The 18,800-nt window shown below is 46.0% G+C and overlaps 8 non-coding genes across 8 annotated transcripts; all 8 read right to left on the bottom strand.

Annotated features, from left to right (window-relative positions):
• Positions 1 to 783: 783 nt before the first annotated feature.
• On the bottom strand, positions 784 to 866 carry TRNAL-CAG (transfer RNA leucine (anticodon CAG)). The gene has a single exon. It is a non-coding gene; the product is annotated as a tRNA-Leu (tRNA).
• Positions 867 to 4,426: 3,560 nt separating this feature from the next.
• On the bottom strand, positions 4,427 to 4,509 carry TRNAL-CAG (transfer RNA leucine (anticodon CAG)). The gene has a single exon. It is a non-coding gene; the product is annotated as a tRNA-Leu (tRNA).
• A 2,344-nt stretch (positions 4,510 to 6,853) lies between these two features.
• On the bottom strand, positions 6,854 to 6,936 carry TRNAL-CAG (transfer RNA leucine (anticodon CAG)). The gene has a single exon. It is a non-coding gene; the product is annotated as a tRNA-Leu (tRNA).
• A 2,345-nt stretch (positions 6,937 to 9,281) lies between these two features.
• On the bottom strand, positions 9,282 to 9,364 carry TRNAL-CAG (transfer RNA leucine (anticodon CAG)). Its single transcript has one exon. It is a non-coding gene; the product is annotated as a tRNA-Leu (tRNA).
• A 2,345-nt stretch (positions 9,365 to 11,709) lies between these two features.
• TRNAL-CAG (transfer RNA leucine (anticodon CAG)) lies at positions 11,710 to 11,792 on the bottom strand. The gene has a single exon. It is a non-coding gene; the product is annotated as a tRNA-Leu (tRNA).
• A 2,349-nt stretch (positions 11,793 to 14,141) lies between these two features.
• TRNAL-CAG (transfer RNA leucine (anticodon CAG)) lies at positions 14,142 to 14,224 on the bottom strand. Its single transcript has one exon. It is a non-coding gene; the product is annotated as a tRNA-Leu (tRNA).
• A 1,131-nt stretch (positions 14,225 to 15,355) lies between these two features.
• On the bottom strand, positions 15,356 to 15,438 carry TRNAL-UAG (transfer RNA leucine (anticodon UAG)). The gene has a single exon. It is a non-coding gene; the product is annotated as a tRNA-Leu (tRNA).
• Positions 15,439 to 16,572: 1,134 nt separating this feature from the next.
• Positions 16,573 to 16,655, bottom strand: TRNAL-CAG (transfer RNA leucine (anticodon CAG)). Its single transcript has one exon. It is a non-coding gene; the product is annotated as a tRNA-Leu (tRNA).
• Between the last annotated feature and the right edge of the window lie 2,145 nt (positions 16,656 to 18,800).

The raw sequence follows: 18,800 nt of genomic DNA, 5'->3' as shown, positions 1-18,800 counted from the left end.
GCCTGGCTCCATACCAATCAACTCAGTGCCTCTGAGACAAGGACTTGAACGGTACAGTTTGAGTCCTCGACCGCCATGCTCAACGCGGCTGCAAGGATTCGGGGTGGATTGACTGAATGTGGCATTTCTTGTTGTGTACTATTCTTGTATACTGGATTATTATAGTATCTTTTTTTTGAGCAGCTATGTTTGTTTTGTATTGGTTAAGGAGAAATGTTGTGTTCGTCATGGGCACGCCTATGATGCACACCAAGGGAGGTAGGGAGTGTTAGTCTCCCCCGAGTTTTGGAGTTGGATGGTAGGCGCGGTGACGTGGAACCGGAGAGAATAAAATGTCAGGGAAGGTGTTCCTCGTGGCCAATGACTCTATATTATTCTCTGTGTATTTATTCAAACTTATCTGCGAAACAGGCACCGTGTGTGCACGATGCAACACACCCCTCCCATGCCCTGAATACAGAAGTTAAAAACCAGCTGTGATTGGGACGCAGGGGACCCTGGTGCCACTGAACCTTCTGCACTGTGAACCTGCTGAACTATTGACAGCTGCGCTCTTGATATGTAGGGTCGAAACCTTTATCTCTGCCCCTCTATCACGATTTGTTGAAGATGCTGTGATTTCCCGTTTTACCGATTCACTGCGATTTAGCCAACTTCAGGAAATTAGTGCAAGCAACGGACAATAGATCTTATCGATAATTTACAGAAACTGTTGACATTGTTTTTGATACGGGTGCTTGGAAAAAAAAAGTCCAAAAATGTATCCACCTCGCAAAAGACACTTGTCAGAAGTGGGATTCGAACCCACGCCTCCAAAGGAGACTGCAACCTGAACGCAGCGCCTTAGACCACTCGGCCATCCTGACACTCTTGACACTGCACTGATGGCTCAATTTCCAGCTTATAAACCAAAATGAGTGCCATGTACTGAGTGAATGTTGTTTAATGTCCTCTGTATTTTCAACTCCAGACCTTCCTGCTCAGGGAAACAGTGGGATCTGAAGCTGATGAAGGAGAGAGGATGGATCATCCTGACAGTGGATCCGGTGGTGACTGCTACTAATTCTCAATCATCTACTACATGGGGTGTGGACATGCTGAATTTTGAGCCAGTGCACATGGCCGGTGGTGACTGCTACTAATTCTCAATCATCTACTACAGGGGGTGTGGACATGCAGAATTTGGAGGCAGTTCAAGATTCAGATCAGGAGGTGCCTGGCTCCATACCAATCAACTCAGTGCCTCTGCGACAAGGACTTGAACGGTACAGTTTGAGTCCTCGACCGCCATGCTCAACGCGGCTGCAAGGATTCGGGGTGGATTGACTGAATGTGGCATTTCTTGTTGTGTACTATTCTTGTATACTGGTTTAGTATAGTATCTTTTTTTTGAGCAGCTATGTTTGTTTTGTATTGGTTAAGGAGAAATGTTGTGTTCGTCATGGGCACGCCTATGATGCACACCAAGGGAGGTAGGGAGTGTTAGTCTCCCCTGAGTTTTGGAGTTGGATGGTAGGCGCGGTGATGTGGAACCGGAGAGAATAAAAGGTCAGGGAAGGTGTTCCTCGTGGCCAATGACTCTATATTATTCTCTGTGTATTTATTAAAACTTATCTGTGAAACAGGCACTGTGTGTGCACAATGCAACACACCCCTCCCATGCCTAGAATACAGAAGTTAAAAACCAGCTGTGATTGGGACGCAGGGGACCCTGGTGCCACTGAACCTTCTGCACTGTGAACCTGCTGAACTATGGACAGCTGTGCTTTTGATATGTAGGGTCGAAACCTTTATCTCGGCCCCTCTATCACCATTTGTTGAAGATGCTGTGATTTCCTGCTTTACCGATTTACTGCGATTTAGCCAACTTCAGGCAATTAGTGCAAGCAACGGACAATAGATCTTATCGATAATTTACAGAAACTGTTGCCATTGTTTTTGATAAGGGTGCTTGGAAAAAAAAGTCCAAAAATGTATCCACCTTGCAAAGACACTTGTCAGAAGTGGGGTTTGAACCCACGTCTCCAAGGGAGGCTGCAACCTGAACGCAGCCCCTTAGACCACTCGGCCATCCTGACACTCTTGACACTGCACTGATGGCTCAATTTCCAGCTTATAAACCAAAATGAGTGCCATGTACTGAGTGAATGTTGTTTAATGTCCTCTGTATTTTCAATTCCAGACCTTCCTGCTCAGGGAAACAGTGGGATCTGAAGCTGATGAAGGAGAGAGGATGGATCATCCTGACAGTGGACCCTGTGGTGACTGCTACTAATTCTCAATCATCTACTACATGGGGTGTGGACTTGCAGAATTTTGAGCCAGTGCATATGGCCGGTGGTGACTGCTACAAATTCTCAATCATCTACTACAGGGGGTGCGGACATGCAGAATTTGGAGCCAGTTCAAGATTCAGATCAGGAGGTGCCTGGCTCCATACCAATCAACTCAGTGCCTCTGAGACAAGGACTTGAAGGGTACAATTTGAGTCCTCGACCGCCATGCTCAACGCGGCTGCAAGGATTCGGGGTGGATTGACTGAATGTGGTATTTATTGTTGTGTACTATTCTTGTATACTGGATTAGTATAGTATCTTTTTTTTGAGCAGCTATGTTTGTTTTGTATTGGTTAAGGAGAAATGTTGTGTTCGTCATGGGCACGCCCATGATGCACACCAAGGGAGGTAGGGAGTGTTAGTCTCCCCCGAGTTTTGGAGTTGGATGGTAGGTGCGGTGATGTGGAATCGGAGAGAATAAAAGGTAGGGGAAGGTGTTCCTCTTGGCTAAAGACTCCATATTATTCTTTGTGTATTTATTAAAACTTCTCTGCAAAACAGGCACTGTGTGTGCACGACGCAACACCCCCACCCCTCCCATCCCCTGAATACAGAAGTTAAAAACCAGCTGTGATTGGGACGCAGGGGACCCTGGTGCCACTGAACCTTCTGCACTGTGAACCTGCTGAACTATTGACAGCTGCGCTTTTGATATGTAGGGTCGAAACCTTTATCTCGGCCCCTCTATCACGATTTGTTGAAGATGCTGTGATTTCCTGCTTTACCGATTTACTGCGATTTAGCCAACTTCAGGCAATTAGTGCAAGCAACGGAAAATAGATCTTATCGATAATTTACAGAAACTGTTCACATTGTTTTTGATACGGTGCTTGGGAAAAAAAAGTCCAAAAATGTATCCACCTCGCAAAATACACTTGTCAGAAATGGGATTTGAACCCACACCTCCAAGGTAGGCTGCGATCTGAACGCAGCGCCTTAGACCACTCGGCCATCCTGACACTCTTCACACCTTGCTCATGGCTCAATTTCGAGCGTATAAACCAAAATGAGTGCCATGTACTGAGTGAATGTTGTTAAATGTCCTCTGTATTTTCAATTCCAGACCTTCCTGCTCAGGGAAACAGTGGGATCTGAAGCTGATGAAGGAGAGAGGATGGATCATCCTGACAGTGAATCCGGTGGTGACTGCTACTAATTCTCAATCATCGACTACATGGGGTGTGGACATGCAGAAGTTTGAGCCAGTGCACATGGCCGGTGGTGACTGCTACTAATTCTCAATCATCTACTACAAGGGGTGTGGACATGCAGAATTTGGAGCCAGTTCAAGATTCAGATCAGGAGGTGCCTGGCTCCATACCAATCAACTCAGTGCCTCTGAGACAAGCACTTGAACGGTACAGTTTGAGTCCTCGACCGCCATGCTCAACGCGGCTGCAAGGATTCGGGGTGGATTGACTGAATGTGGCATTTCTTGTTGTGTACTATTCTTGTATACTGGATTAGTATAGTATCTTTTTTTTGAGCAGCTATGTTTGTTTTGTATTGGTTAAGGAGAAATGTTGTGTTCGTCATGGGCACGCCTATGATGCACACCAAGGAAGGTAGGGAGTGTTAGTCTCCCCCGAGTTTTGGAGTTGGATGGTAGGCGCGGTGACGTGGAACCGGAGAGAATAAAAGGTCAGGGAAGGTGTTCCTCGTGGCCAATGACTCTATATTATTCTCTGTGTATTTATTAAAACTTATCTGCGAAACAGGCACCGTGTGTGCACGATGCAACACACCCCTCCCATGCCATGAATACAGAAGTTAAAAACCAGCTGTGATTGGGACGCAGGGGACCTTGGTGCCACTGAACCTTCTGCACTGTGAACCTGCTGAACTATTGACAGCTGTGCTCTTGATATGTAGGGTCGAAACCTTTATCTCTGCCCCTCTATCACGATTAGTTGAAGATTCTGTGATTTCCCGCTTTACCGATTTACTGCAATTTAGCCAACTTCAGGAAATTAGTGCAAGCAACGGACAATAGATCTTATCGATAATTTACAGAAACTGTTGACATTGTTTTTGATACGGGTGCTTGGAAAAAAAAAGTCCAAAAATGTATCCACCTCGCAAAAGACACTTGTCAGAAGTGGGATTCGAACACACGCCTCCAAAGGAGACTGCGACCTGAACGCAGCGCCTTAGACCACTCGGCCATCCTGACACTCTTGACACTGCACTGATGGCTCAATTTCCAGCTTATAAACCAAAATGAGTGCCATGTACTGAGTGAATGTAGTTTAATGTCCTCTGTATTTTCAATTCCAAACCTTCCTGCTCAGGGAAACAGTGGGATCTGAAGCTGATGAAGGAGAGAGGATGGATCATCCTGACAGTGGATCCGGTGGTGACTGCTACTAATTCTCAATCATCTACTACATGGGGTGTGGACATGCTGAATTTTGAGCCAGTGCACATGGCCGGTGGTGACTGCTACTAATTCTCAATCATCTACTACAGGGGGTGTGGACATGCAGAATTTGGAGCCAGATCAAGATTCAGATCAGGAGGTGCCTGGCTCCATACCAATCAACTCAGTGCCTCTGAGACAAGGACTTGAACGGTACAGTTTGAGTCCTCGACCGCCATGCTCAACGCGGCTGCAAGGATTCGGGGTGGATTGACTGAATGTGGCATTTCTTGTTGTGTACTATTCTTGTATACTGGTTTAGTATAGTATCTTTTTTTTGAGCAGCTATGTTTGTTTTGTATTGGTTAAGGAGAAATGTTGTGTTCGTCATGGGCACGCCTATGATGCACACCAAGGGAGGTAGGGAGTGTTAGTCTCCCCCGAGTTTTGGAGTTGGATGGTAGGCGCAGTGACGTGGAACCGGAGAGAATAAAAGGTCAGGGAAGGTGTTCCTCGTGGCCAATGACTCTATATTATTCTCTGTGTATTTATTAAAACTTATCTGCGAAACAGGCACCGTGTGTGCACGATACAACACATCCCTCCCATGCCCTGAATACAGAAGTTAAAAACCAGCTGTGATTGGGACGCAGGGGACCCTGGTGCCACTGAACCTTCTGCACTGTGAACCTCCTGAACTATTGACAGCTGCGCTTTTGATATGTAGGGTCGAAACCTTTATCTCGGCCCCTCTATCACGATTTGTTGAAGATGCTGTGATTTCCTGCTTTACCGATTTACTGCGATTTAGCCAACTTCAGGCAATTAGTGCAAGCAACGGAAAATAGATCTTATCGATAATTTACAGAAACTGTTGACATTGTTTTTGATACGGTGCTTGGGAAAAAAAAGACCAAAAATGTATCCACCTCGCAAAATACACTTGTCAGAAATGGGATTTGAACCCACACCTCCAAGGTAGGCTGCGATCTGAACGCAGCGCCTTAGACCACTCGGCCATCCTGACACTCTTCACACCTTGCTCATGGCTCAATTTCGAGCGTATAAACCAAAATGAGTGCCATGTACTGAGTGAATGTTGTTTAATGTCCTCTGTATTTTCAATTCCAGACCTTCCTGCTCAGGGAAACAGTGGGATCTGAAGCTGATGAAGGAGAGAGGATGGATCATCCTGACAGTGAATCCGGTGGTGACTGCTACTAATTCTCAATCATCGACTACATGGGGTGTGGACATGCAGAAGTTTGAGCCAGTGCACATGGCCGGTGGTGACTGCTACTAATTCTCAATCATCTACTACAAGGGGTGTGGACATGCAGAATTTGGAGCCAGTTCAAGATTCAGATCAGGAGGTGCCTGGCTCCATACCAATCAACTCAGTGCCTCTGAGACAAGCACTTGAACGGTACAGTTTGAGTCCTCGACCGCCATGCTCAACGCGGCTGCAAGGATTCGGGGTGGATTGACTGAATGTGGCATTTCTTGTTGTGTACTATTCTTGTATACTGGATTAGTATAGTATCTTTTTTTTGAGCAGCTATGTTTGTTTTGTATTGGTTAAGGAGAAATGTTGTGTTCGTCATGGGCACGCCTATGATGCACACCAAGGAAGGTAGGGAGTGTTAGTCTCCCCCGAGTTTTGGAGTTGGATGGTAGGCGCGGTGACGTGGAACCGGAGAGAATAAAAGGTCAGGGAAGGTGTTCCTCGTGGCCAATGACTCTATATTATTCTCTGTGTATTTATTAAAACTTATCTGCGAAACAGGCACCGTGTGTGCACGATGCAACACACCCCTCCCATGCCCTGAATACAGAAGTTAAAAACCAGCTGTGATTGGGACGCAGGGGACCTTGGTGCCACTGAACCTTCTGCACTGTGAACCTGCTGAACTATTGACAGCTGTGCTCTTGATATGTAGGGTCGAAACCTTTATCTCTGCCCCTCTATCACGATTAGTTGAAGATTCTGTGATTTCCCGCTTTACCGATTTACTGCAATTTAGCCAACTTCAGGAAATTAGTGCAAGCAACGGACAATAGATCTTATCGATAATTTACAGAAACTGTTGACATTGTTTTTGATACGGGTGCTTGGAAAAAAAAAGTCCAAAAATGTATCCACCTCGCAAAAGACACTTGTCAGAAGTGGGATTCGAACACACGCCTCCAAAGGAGACTGCGACCTGAACGCAGCGCCTTAGACCACTCGGCCATCCTGACACTCTTGACACTGCACTGATGGCTCAATTTCCAGCTTATAAACCAAAATGAGTGCCATGTACTGAGTGAATGTAGTTTAATGTCCTCTGTATTTTCAATTCCAAACCTTCCTGCTCAGGGAAACAGTGGGATCTGAAGCTGATGAAGGAGAGAGGATGGATCATCCTGACAGTGGATCCGGTGGTGACTGCTATTAATTCTCAATCATCTACTACATGGGGTGTGGACATGCTGAATTTTGAGCCAGTGCACATGGCCGGTGGTGACTGCCACTAATTCTCAATCATCTACTACAGGGGGTGTGGACATGCAGAATTTGGAGCCAGATCAAGATTCAGATCAGGAGGTGCCTGGCTCCATACCAATCAACTCAGTGCCTCTGAGACAAGGACTTGAACGGTACAGTTTGAGTCCTCGACCGCCATGCTCAACGCGGCTGCAAGGATTCGGGGTGGATTGACTGAATGTGGCATTTCTTGTTGTGTACTATTCTTGTATACTGGTTTAGTATAGTATCTTTTTTTTGAGCAGCTATGTTTGTTTTGTATTGGTTAAGGAGAAATGTTGTGTTCGTCATGGGCACGCCTATGATGCACACCAAGGGAGGTAGGGAGTGTTAGTCTCCCCCCGAGTTTTGGAGTTGGATGGTAGGCGCGGTGACGCGGAACCGGAGAGAATAAAAGGTGAGGGAAGGTGTTCCTCGTGGCCAATGACTCTATATTATTCTCTGTGTATTTATTAAAACTTATTTGCAAAACAGACACTGTGTGTGCACGATGCAACACACCCCTCCCATGCCCTGAATACAGAAGTTAAAAACCAGCTGTGATTGGGACGCAGGGGACCCTGGTGCCACTGAACCTTCTGCACTGTGAACCTGCTGAACTATTGACAGCTGCGCTTTTGATATGTAGGGTCGAAACCTTTATCTCGGCCCCTCTATCACGATTTGTTGAAGATGCTGTGATTTCCTGCTTTACCGATTTACTGCGATTTAGCCAACTTCAGGCAATTAGTGCAAGCAACGGAAAATAGATCTTATCGATAATTTACAGAAACTGTTGACATTGTTTTTGATACGGTGCTTGGGAAATTTTTTTCCAAAAATGTATCCACCTCGCAAAATACACTTGTCAGAAGTGGGATTTGAACCCACACCTCCAAGGGAGGCTGCGACCTGAACGCATCGCCTTAGACCACTCGGCCATTCTGACACTCTTCACACGTTCCTCATGGCTCAATTTCGAGCGTATAAACCAAAATGAGTGCCATGTACTGAGTGAATGTTGTTTAATGTCCTCTGTATTTTCAATTCCAAACCTTCCTGCTCAGGGAAACAGTGGGATCTGAAGCTGATGAAGGAGAGAGGATGGATCATCCTGACAGTAAATTCGGTGGTGACTGCTACTAATTCTCAATCATCGACTACATGGGGTGTGGACATGCAGAAGTTTGAGCCAGTGCACATGGCCGGTGGTGACTGCTACTAATTCTCAATCATCTACTACAAGGGGTGTGGACATGCAGAATTTGGAGCCAGTTCAAGATTCAGATCAGGAGGTGCCTGGCTCCATACCAATCAACTCAGTGCCTCTGAGACAAGGACTTGAACGGTACAGTTTGAGTCCTCGACCGCCATGCTCAACGCGGCTGCAAGGATTCGGGGTGGATTGACTGAATGTGGCATTTCTTGTTGTGTACTATTCTTGTATACTGGATTAGTATAGTATCTTTTTTTTGAGCAGCTATGTTTGTTTTGTATTGGTTAAGGAGAAATGTTGTGTTCGTCATGGGCACGCCTATGATGCACACCAAGGGAGGTAGGGAGTGTTAGTCTCCCCCGAGTTTTGGAGTTGGATGGTAGGCGCGGTGACGTGGAACCGGAGAGAATAAAAGGTCAGGGAAGGTGTTCCTCGTGGCCAATGACTCTATATTATTCTCTGTGTATTTATAAAAACTTATCTGCGAAACAGGCACCGTGTGTGCACGATGCAACACACCCCTCCCATGCCCTGAATACAGAAGTTAAAAACCAGCTGTGATTGGGACGCAGGGGACCCTGGTGCCACTGAACCTTCTGCACTGTGAACCTGCTGAACTATTGACAGCTGCGCTCTTGATATGTAGGGTCGAAACCTTTATCTCTGCCCCTCTATCACGATTTGTTGAAGATGCTGTGATTTCCCGCTTTACCGATTTACTGCGATTTAGCCAACTTCAGGAAATTAGTGCAAGCAACGGACAATAGATCTTATCGATAATTTACAGAAACTGTTGACATTGTTTTTGATACGGGTGCTTGGAAAAAAAAAGTCCAAAAATGTATCCACCTCGCAAAAGACACTTGTCAGAAGTGGGATTCGAACCCACACCTCCAAAGGAGACTGCGACCTGAACGCAGCGCCTTAGACCACTCGGCCATCCTGACACTCTTGACACTGCACTGATGGCTCAATTTCCAGCTTATAAACCAAAATGAGTGCCATGTACTGAGTGAATGTAGTTTAATGTCCTCTGTATTTTCAATTCCAAACCTTCCTGCTCAGGGAAACAGTGGGATCTGAAGCTGATGAAGGAGAGAGGATGGATCATCCTGACAGTGGATCCGGTGGTGACTGCTATTAATTCTCAATCATCTACTACATGGGGTGTGGACATGCTGAATTTTGAGCCAGTGCACATGGCCGGTGGTGACTGCCACTAATTCTCAATCATCTACTACAGGGGGTGTGGACATGCAGAATTTGGAGCCAGATCAAGATTCAGATCAGGAGGTGCCTGGCTCCATACCAATCAACTCAGTGCCTCTGAGACAAGGACTTGAACGGTACAGTTTGAGTCCTCGACCGCCATGCTCAACGCGGCTGCAAGGATTCGGGGTGGATTGACTGAATGTGGCATTTCTTGTTGTGTACTATTCTTGTATACTGGTTTAGTATAGTATCTTTTTTTTGAGCAGCTATGTTTGTTTTGTATTGGTTAAGGAGAAATGTTGTGTTCGTCATGGGCACGCCTATGATGCACACCAAGGGAGGTAGGGAGTGTTAGTCTCCCCCCGAGTTTTGGAGTTGGATGGTAGGCGCGGTGACGCGGAACCGGAGAGAATAAAAGGTGAGGGAAGGTGTTCCTCGTGGCCAATGACTCTATATTATTCTCTGTGTATTTATTAAAACTTATTTGCAAAACAGACACTGTGTGTGCACGATGCAACACACCCCTCCCATGCCCTGAATACAGAAGTTAAAAACCAGCTGTGATTGGGACGCAGGGGACCCTGGTGCCACTGAACCTTCTGCACTGTGAACCTGCTGAACTATTGACAGCTGCGCTTTTGATATGTAGGGTCGAAACCTTTATCTCGGCCCCTCTATCACGATTTGTTGAAGATGCTGTGATTTCCTGCTTTACCGATTTACTGCGATTTAGCCAACTTCAGGCAATTAGTGCAAGCAACGGAAAATAGATCTTATCGATAATTTACAGAAACTGTTGACATTGTTTTTGATACGGTGCTTGGGAAATTTTTTTCCAAAAATGTATCCACCTCGCAAAATACACTTGACAGAAGTGGGATTTGAACCCACACCTCCAAGGGAGGCTGCGACCTGAACGCATCGCCTTAGACCACTCGGCCATTCTGACACTCTTCACACGTTCCTCATGGCTCAATTTCGAGCGTATAAACCAAAATGAGTGCCATGTACTGAGTGAATGTTGTTTAATGTCCTCTGTATTTTCAATTCCAAACCTTCCTGCTCAGGGAAACAGTGGGATCTGAAGCTGATGAAGGAGAGAGGATGGATCATCCTGACAGTAAATTCGGTGGTGACTGCTACTAATTCTCAATCATCGACTACATGGGGTGTGGACATGCAGAAGTTTGAGCCAGTGCACATGGCCGGTGGTGACTGCTACTAATTCTCAATCATCTACTACAAGGGGTGTGGACATGCAGAATTTGGAGCCAGTTCAAGATTCAGATCAGGAGGTGCCTGGCTCCATACCAATCAACTCAGTGCCTCTGAGACAAGGACTTGAACGGTACAGTTTGAGTCCTCGACCGCCATGCTCAACGCGGCTGCAAGGATTCGGGGTGGATTGACTGAATGTGGCATTTCTTGTTGTGTACTATTCTTGTATACTGGATTAGTATAGTATCTTTTTTTTGAGCAGCTATGTTTGTTTTGTATTGGTTAAGGAGAAATGTTGTGTTCGTCATGGGCACGCCTATGATGCACACCAAGGGAGGTAGGGAGTGTTAGTCTCCCCCGAGTTTTGGAGTTGGATGGTAGGCGCGGTGACGTGGAACCGGAGAGAATAAAAGGTCAGGGAAGGTGTTCCTCGTGGCCAATGACTCTATATTATTCTCTGTGTATTTATAAAAACTTATCTGCGAAACAGGCACCGTGTGTGCACGATGCAACACACCCCTCCCATGCCCTGAATACAGAAGTTAAAAACCAGCTGTGATTGGGACGCAGGGGACCCTGGTGCCACTGAACCTTCTGCACTGTGAACCTGCTGAACTATTGACAGCTGCGCTCTTGATATGTAGGGTCGAAACCTTTATCTCTGCCCCTCTATCACGATTTGTTGAAGATGCTGTGATTTCCCGCTTTACCGATTTACTGCGATTTAGCCAACTTCAGGAAATTAGTGCAAGCAACGGACAATAGATCTTATCGATAATTTACAGAAACTGTTGACATTGTTTTTGATACGGGTGCTTGGAAAAAAAAAGTCCAAAAATGTATCCACCTCGCAAAAGACACTTGTCAGAAGTGGGATTCGAACCCACACCTCCAAAGGAGACTGCGACCTGAACGCAGCGCCTTAGACCACTCGGCCATCCTGACACTCTTGACACTGCACTGATGGCTCAATTTCCAGCTTATAAACCAAAATGAGTGCCATGTACTGAGTGAATGTTGTTTAATGTCCTCTGTATTTTCAATTCCAGACCTTCCTGCTCAGGGAAACAGTGGGATCTGAAGCTGATGAAGGAGAGAGGATGGATCATCCTGACAGTGGATCCGGTGGTGACTGCTACTAATTCTCAATCATCTACTACATGGGGTGTGGACATGCTGAATTTTGAGCCAGTGCACATGGCCGGTGGTGACTGCTACTAATTCTCAATCATCTACTACAGGGGGTGTGGACATGCAGAATTTGGAGCCAGTTCAAGATTCAGATCAGGAGGTGCCTGGCTCCATACCAATCAACTCAGTGCCTCTGCGACAAGGACTTGAACGGTACAGTTTGAGTCCTCGACCGCCATGCTCAACGCGGCTGCAAGGATTCGGGGTGGATTGACTGAATGTGGCATTTCTTGTTGTGTACTATTCTTGTATACTGGTTTAGTATAGTATCTTTTTTTTGAGCAGCTATGTTTGTTTTGTATTGGTTAAGGAGAAATGTTGTGTTCGTCATGGGCACGCCTATGATGCACACCAAGGGAGGTAGGGAGTGTTATTCTCCCCCGAGTTTTGGAGTTGGATGGTAGGCGCGGTGACGTGGAACCGGAGAGAATAAAAGGTCAGGGAAGGTGTTCCTCGTGGCCAATGACTCTATATTATTCTCTGTGTATTTATTAAAACTTATCTGTGAAACAGGCACTGTGTGTGCACGATGCAACACACCCCTCCCATGCCCTGAATACAGAAGTTAAAAACCAGCTGTGATTGGGATGCAGGGGACCCTGGTGCCACTGAACCTTCTGCACTGTGAACCTGCTGAACTATTGACAGCTGTGCTTTTGATATGTAGGGTCGAAACCTTTATCTCGGCCCCTCTATCACGATTTGTTGAAGATGCTGTGATTTCCTGCTTTACCGACTTACTGCGATTTAGCCAACTTCAGGCAATTAGTGCAAGCAACGGACAATAGATCTTATCGATAATTTACAGAAACCGTTGACATTGTTTTTGATAAAGGTGCTTGGAAAAAAAAAGTCCAAAAATGTATCCACCTCGCAAAAGACACTTGTCAGAAGAGGGGTTTGCACCCACGTCTCCAAGGGAGACTGTGACCTGAATGCAGCACCTTAGACCACCCGGCCATCCTGACACTCTTGACACCAGACTGATGGATCAATTTCCAGCTTATAAACCAAAATGAGTGCCATGTACTGAGTGAATGTTATTTAATGTCCTCTGTATTTTCAATTCCAGACCTTCCTGCTCAGGGAAACAGTGGGATCTGAAGCTGATGAAGGAGAGAGGATGGATCATCCTGACAGTGGAACCTGTGGTGACTGCTACTAATTCTCAATCATCTACTACATGGGGTGTGGATTTGCAGAATTTTGAGCCAGTGCATATGGCCGGTGGTGACTGCTACTAATTCTCAATCATCTACTACAGGGGGTGTGGACATGCAGAATTTGGAGCCAGTTCAAGATTCAGATCAGGAGGTGCCTGGCTCCATACCAATCAACTCAGTGCCTCTGAGACAAGGACTTGAACGGTACAGTTTGAGTCCTCGACCGCCATGCTCAACGCGGCTGCAAGGATTCGGGGTGGATTGACTGAATGTGGTATTTATTGTTGTGTACTATTCTTGTATACTGGATTAGTATAGTATCTTTTTTTTGAGCAGCTATGTTTGTTTTGTATTGGTTAAGGAGAAATGTTGTGTTCGTCATGGGCACGCCCATGATGCACACCAAGGGAGGTAGGGAGTGTTAGTCTCCCCCGAGTTTTGGAGTTGGATGGTAGGTGCGGTGATGTGGAATCGGAGAGAATAAAAGGTAGGGGAAGGTGTTCCTTGTGGCTAAAGACTCCATATTATTCTTTGTGTATTTATTAAAACTTCTCAGCAAAACAGGCACTGTGTGTGCACGACGCAACACCCCCACCCCTCCCATCCCCTGAATACAGAAGTTAAAAACCAGCTGTGATTGGGACGCAGGGGACCCTGGTGCCACTGAACCTTTTGCACTGTGAACCTGCTGAACTATTGACAGCTGCGCTTTTGATATGTAGGGTCGAAACCTTTATCTCGGCCCCTCTATCACGATTTGTTGAAGATGCTGTGATTTCCTGCTTTAACGATTTACTGCGATTTAGCCAACTTCAGGCAATTAGTGCAAGCAATGGAAAATAGATCTTATCGATAATTTACAAAAACTGCTGACATTGTTTTTGATACGGTGCTTGGGAAAAAAAAAGTCCAAAAATGTATCCACCTCGCAAAATACACTTGTCAGAAGTGGGATTTGAACCCACACCTCCAAGGGAGGCTGCGACCTGAACGCAGCGCCTTAGACCACTCAGCCATCCTGACACTCTTCACACCTCCCTCATGGCTCAATTTCGAGCGTATAAACCAAAATGAGTGCCATGTACTGAGTGAATGTTGTTTAATGTCCTCTGTATTTTCAATTCCAGACCTTCCTGCTCAGGGAAACAGTGGGATCTGAAGCTGATGAAGGAGAGAGGATGGATCATCCTGACAGTGAATCCGGTGGTGACTGCTACTAATTCTCAATCATCGACTACATGGGGTGTGGACATGCAGAAGTTTGAGCCAGTGCACATGGCCGGTGGTGACTGCTACTAATTCTCAATCATCTACTACAAGGGGTGTGGACATGCAGAATTTGGAGCCAGTTCAAGATTCAGACCAGGAGGTGCCTGGCTCCATACCAATCAACTCAGTGCCTCTGAGACAAGGACTTGAACGGTACAGTTTGAGTCCTCGACCGCCATGCTCAACGCGGCTGCAAGGATTCGGGGTGGATTGACTGAATGTGGCATTTCTTGTTGTGTACTATTCTTGTATACTGGATTAGTATAGTATCTTTTTTTTGAGCAGCTACGTTTGTTTTGTATTGGTTAAGGAGAAATGTTGTGTTCGTCATGGGCACGCCTATGATGCACACCAAGGGAGGTAGGGAGTGTTAGTCTCCCCCGAGTTTTGGAGTTGGATTGTAGGCGCGGTGACGTGGAACCGGAGAGAATAAAAGGTCAGGGAAGGTGTTCCTCGTGGCCAATGACTCTATATTATTCTCTGTGTATTTATAAAAACTTATCTGCGAAACAGGCACCGTGTGTGCACGATGCAACACACCCCTCCCATGCCCTGAATACAGAAGTTAAAAACCAGCTGTGATTGGGACGCAGGGGACCCTGGTTCCACTGAACCTTCTGCACTGTGAACCTGCTGAACTATTGACAGCTGCGCTCTTGATATGTAGGGTCGAAACCTTTATCTCTGCCCCTCTATCACGATTTGTTGAAGATGCTGTGATTTCCCGCTTTACCAATTTACTGCGATTTAGCCAACTTCAGGAAATTAGTGCAAGCAACGGACAATAGATCTTATCGATAATTTACAGAAACTGTTGACATTGTTTTTGATACGGGTGCTTGGAAAAAAAAAGTCCAAAAATGTATCCACCTCGCAAAAGACACTTGTCAGAAGTGGGATTCGAACCCACGCCTCCAAAGGAGACTGCGACCTAAACGCAGCGCCTTAGACCACTCGGCCATCCTGACACTCTTGACACTGCACTGATGGCTCAATTTCCAGCTTATAAACCAAAATGAGTGCCTTGTACTGAGTGAATGTTGTTTAATGTCCTCTGTATTTTCAATTCCAGACCTTCCTGCTCAGGGAAACAGTGGGATCTGAAGCTGATGAAGGAGAGAGGATGGATCATCCTGACAGTGGATCCGGTGGTGACTGCTACTAATTCTCAATCATCTACTACATGGGGTGTGGACATGCTGAATTTTGAGCCAGTGCACATGGCCGGTGGTGACTGCTACTAATTCTCAATCATCTACTACAGGGGGTGTGGACATGCAGAATTTGGAGCCAGTTCAAGATTCAGATCAGGAGGTGCCTGGCTCCATACCAATCAACTCAGTGCCTCTGAGACAAGGACTTGAACGGTACAGTTTGAGTCCTCGACCGCCATGCTCAACGCGGCTGCAAGGATTCGGGGTGGATTGACTGAATGTGGTATTTATTGTTGTGTACTATTCTTGTATACTGGATTAGTATAGTATCTTTTTTTTGAGCAGCTATGTTTGTTTTGTATTGGTTAAGGAGAAATGTTGTGTTCGTCATGGGCACGCTCATGATGCACACCAAGGGAGGTAGGGAGTGTTAGTCTCCCCCGAGTTTTGGTGTTGGATGGTAGGTGCGGTGATGTGGAATCGGAGAGAATAAAAGGTAGGGGAAGGTGTTCCTCGTGGCTAAAGACTCCATATTATTCTTTGTGTATTTATTAAAACTTCTCTGCAAAACAGGCACTGTGTGTGCACGACGCAACACCCCCACCCCTCCCATCCCCTGAATACAGAAGTTAAAAACCAGCTGTGATTGGGACGCAGGGGACCCTGGTGCCACTGAACCTTTTGCACTGTGAACCTGCTGAACTATTGACAGCTGAGCTTTTGATATGTAAGGTCGAAACCTTTATCTCGGCCCCTCTATCACGATTTGTTGAAGATGCTGTGATTTCCTGTTTTACCGATTTACTGCGATTTAGCCAACTTCAGGCAATTAGTGCAAGCAATGGAAAATAGATCTTATCGATAATTTACAGAAACTGTTGACATTGTTTTTGATACGGTGCTTGGGAAAAAAAAGTCCAAAAATGTATCCACCACGCAAAATACAGTTGTCAGAAGTGGGATTTGAACCCACACCTCCAAGGGAGGCTGCGACCTGAACGCAGCGCCTTAGACCACTCGGCCATCCTGACACTCTTCACACCTCCCTCATGGCTCAATTTCGAGCGTATAAACCAAAATGAGTGCCATGTACTGAGTGAATGTTGTTTAATGTCCTCTGTATTTTCAATTCCAGACCTTCCTGCTCAGGGAAACAGTGGGATCTGAAGCTGATGAAGGAGAGAGGATGGATCATCCTGACAGTGGATCCGGTGGTGACTGCTACTAATTCTCAATCATCTACTACAGGGGGTGTGGACATGCAGAATTTGGAGCCAGTTCAAGATTCAGATCAGGAGGTGCCTGGCTCCACACCAATCAACTCAGTGCCTCTGCGACAAGGACTTGAACGGTACAGTTTGAGTCCTCAACCGCCATGCTCAACGCGGCTGCAAGGATTCGGGGTGGATTGACTGAATGTGGCATTTCTTGTTGTGTACTATTCTTGTATACTGGTTTAGTATAGTATCTTTTTTTTGAGCAGCTATGTTTGTTTTGTATTGGTTAAGGAGAAATGTTGTGTTCGTCATGGGCACGCCTATGATGCACACCAAGGGAGGTAGGGAGTGTTAGTCTCCCCTGAGTTTTGGAGTTGGATGGTAGGCGCGGTGACGTGGATCCGGAGAGAATAAAAGGTCAGGGAAGGTGTTCCTCGTGGCCAATGACTCTATGTTATTCTCTGTGTATTTATTAAAACTTATCTGTGAAACAGGCACTGTGTGTGCACGATGCAACACACCCCTCCCATGCCCTGAATACAGAAGTTAAAAACCAGCTGTGATTGGGATGCAGGGGACCCTGGTGCCACTGAACCTTTTGCACTGTAAACCTGCTGAACTATTGACAGCTGCGCTTTTGATATGTAGGGTCGAAACCTTTATCTCAGCCCCTCTATCACGATTTGTTGAAGATGCTGTGATTTCCTGTTTTACCGATTTACTGCGATTTAGCCAACTTCAGGCAATTAGTGCAAGCAATGGAAAATAGATCTTATCGATAATTTACAGAAACTGTTGACATTGTTTTTGATACGGTGCTGGGGAAAAAAAGTCCAAAAATGTATTCACCTCGCAAAATACACTTGTCAGAAGGGGAATTTGAACCCACACCTCCAAGGGTGGCTGCAACCTGAACGCAGCGCCTTAGACCACTCGGCCATCCTGACACTCTTCACACCTTCCTCATGGCTCAATTTCGAGCGTATAAACCAAAATGAGTGCCATGTACTGAGTGAATGTTGTTTAATGTCCTCTGTATTTTCAATTCCAGACCTTCCTGCTCAGGGAAACAGTGGGATCTGAAGCTGATGAAGGAGAGAGGATGGATCATCCTGACAGTGAATCCGGTGGTGACTGCTACTAATTCTCAATCATCGACTACATGGGGTGTGGACATGCAGAAGTTTGAGCCAGTGCACATGGCCGGTGGTGACTGCTACTAATTCTCAATCATCTACTACAAGGGGTGTGGACATGCAGAATTTGGAGCCAGTTCAAGATTCAGATCAGGAGGTGCCTGGCTCCATACCAATCAACTCAGTGCCTCTGAGACAAGGACTTGAACGGTACAGTTTGAGTCCTCGACCGCCATGCTCAACGCGGCTGCAAGGATTCGGGGTGGATTGACTGAATGTGGCATTTCTTGTTGTGTACTATTCTTGTATACTGGATTAGTATAGTATCTTTTTTTTGAGCAGCTATGTTTGTTTTGTATTGGTTAAGGAGAAATGTTGTGTTCGTCATGGGCACGCCTATGATGCACACCAAGGGAGGTAGGGAGTGTTAGTCTCCCCAGAGTTTTGGAGTAGGATGGTAGGCGCGATGACGTGGAACCAGAGAGAATAAAAGGTCAGGGAAGGTGTTCCTCGTGGCCAATGACTCTATATTATTCTCTGTGTATTTATTAAAACTTATCTGCGAAACCGGCACCGTGTGTGCACGATGCAACACACCCCTCCCATGCCCTGAATACAGAAGTTAAAAACCAGCTGTGATTGGGACGCAGGGGACCCTGGTGCCACTGAACCTTCTGCACTGTGAACCTGCTGAACTATTGACAGCTGCGCTCTTGATATGTAGGGTCGAAACCTTTATCTCTGCCCCTCTATCACGATTTGTTGAAGATGTTGTGATTTCCCGCTTTACCGATTTACTGCGATTTAGCCAACTTCAGGAAAT

This window comes from Pleurodeles waltl, unplaced genomic scaffold (genome assembly GCF_031143425.1).
Source record: "Pleurodeles waltl isolate 20211129_DDA unplaced genomic scaffold, aPleWal1.hap1.20221129 scaffold_39, whole genome shotgun sequence".
NCBI lineage: Eukaryota > Metazoa > Chordata > Amphibia > Caudata > Salamandridae > Pleurodeles > Pleurodeles waltl.
This window is presented reverse-complemented; position numbering and strand designations above follow the sequence as displayed.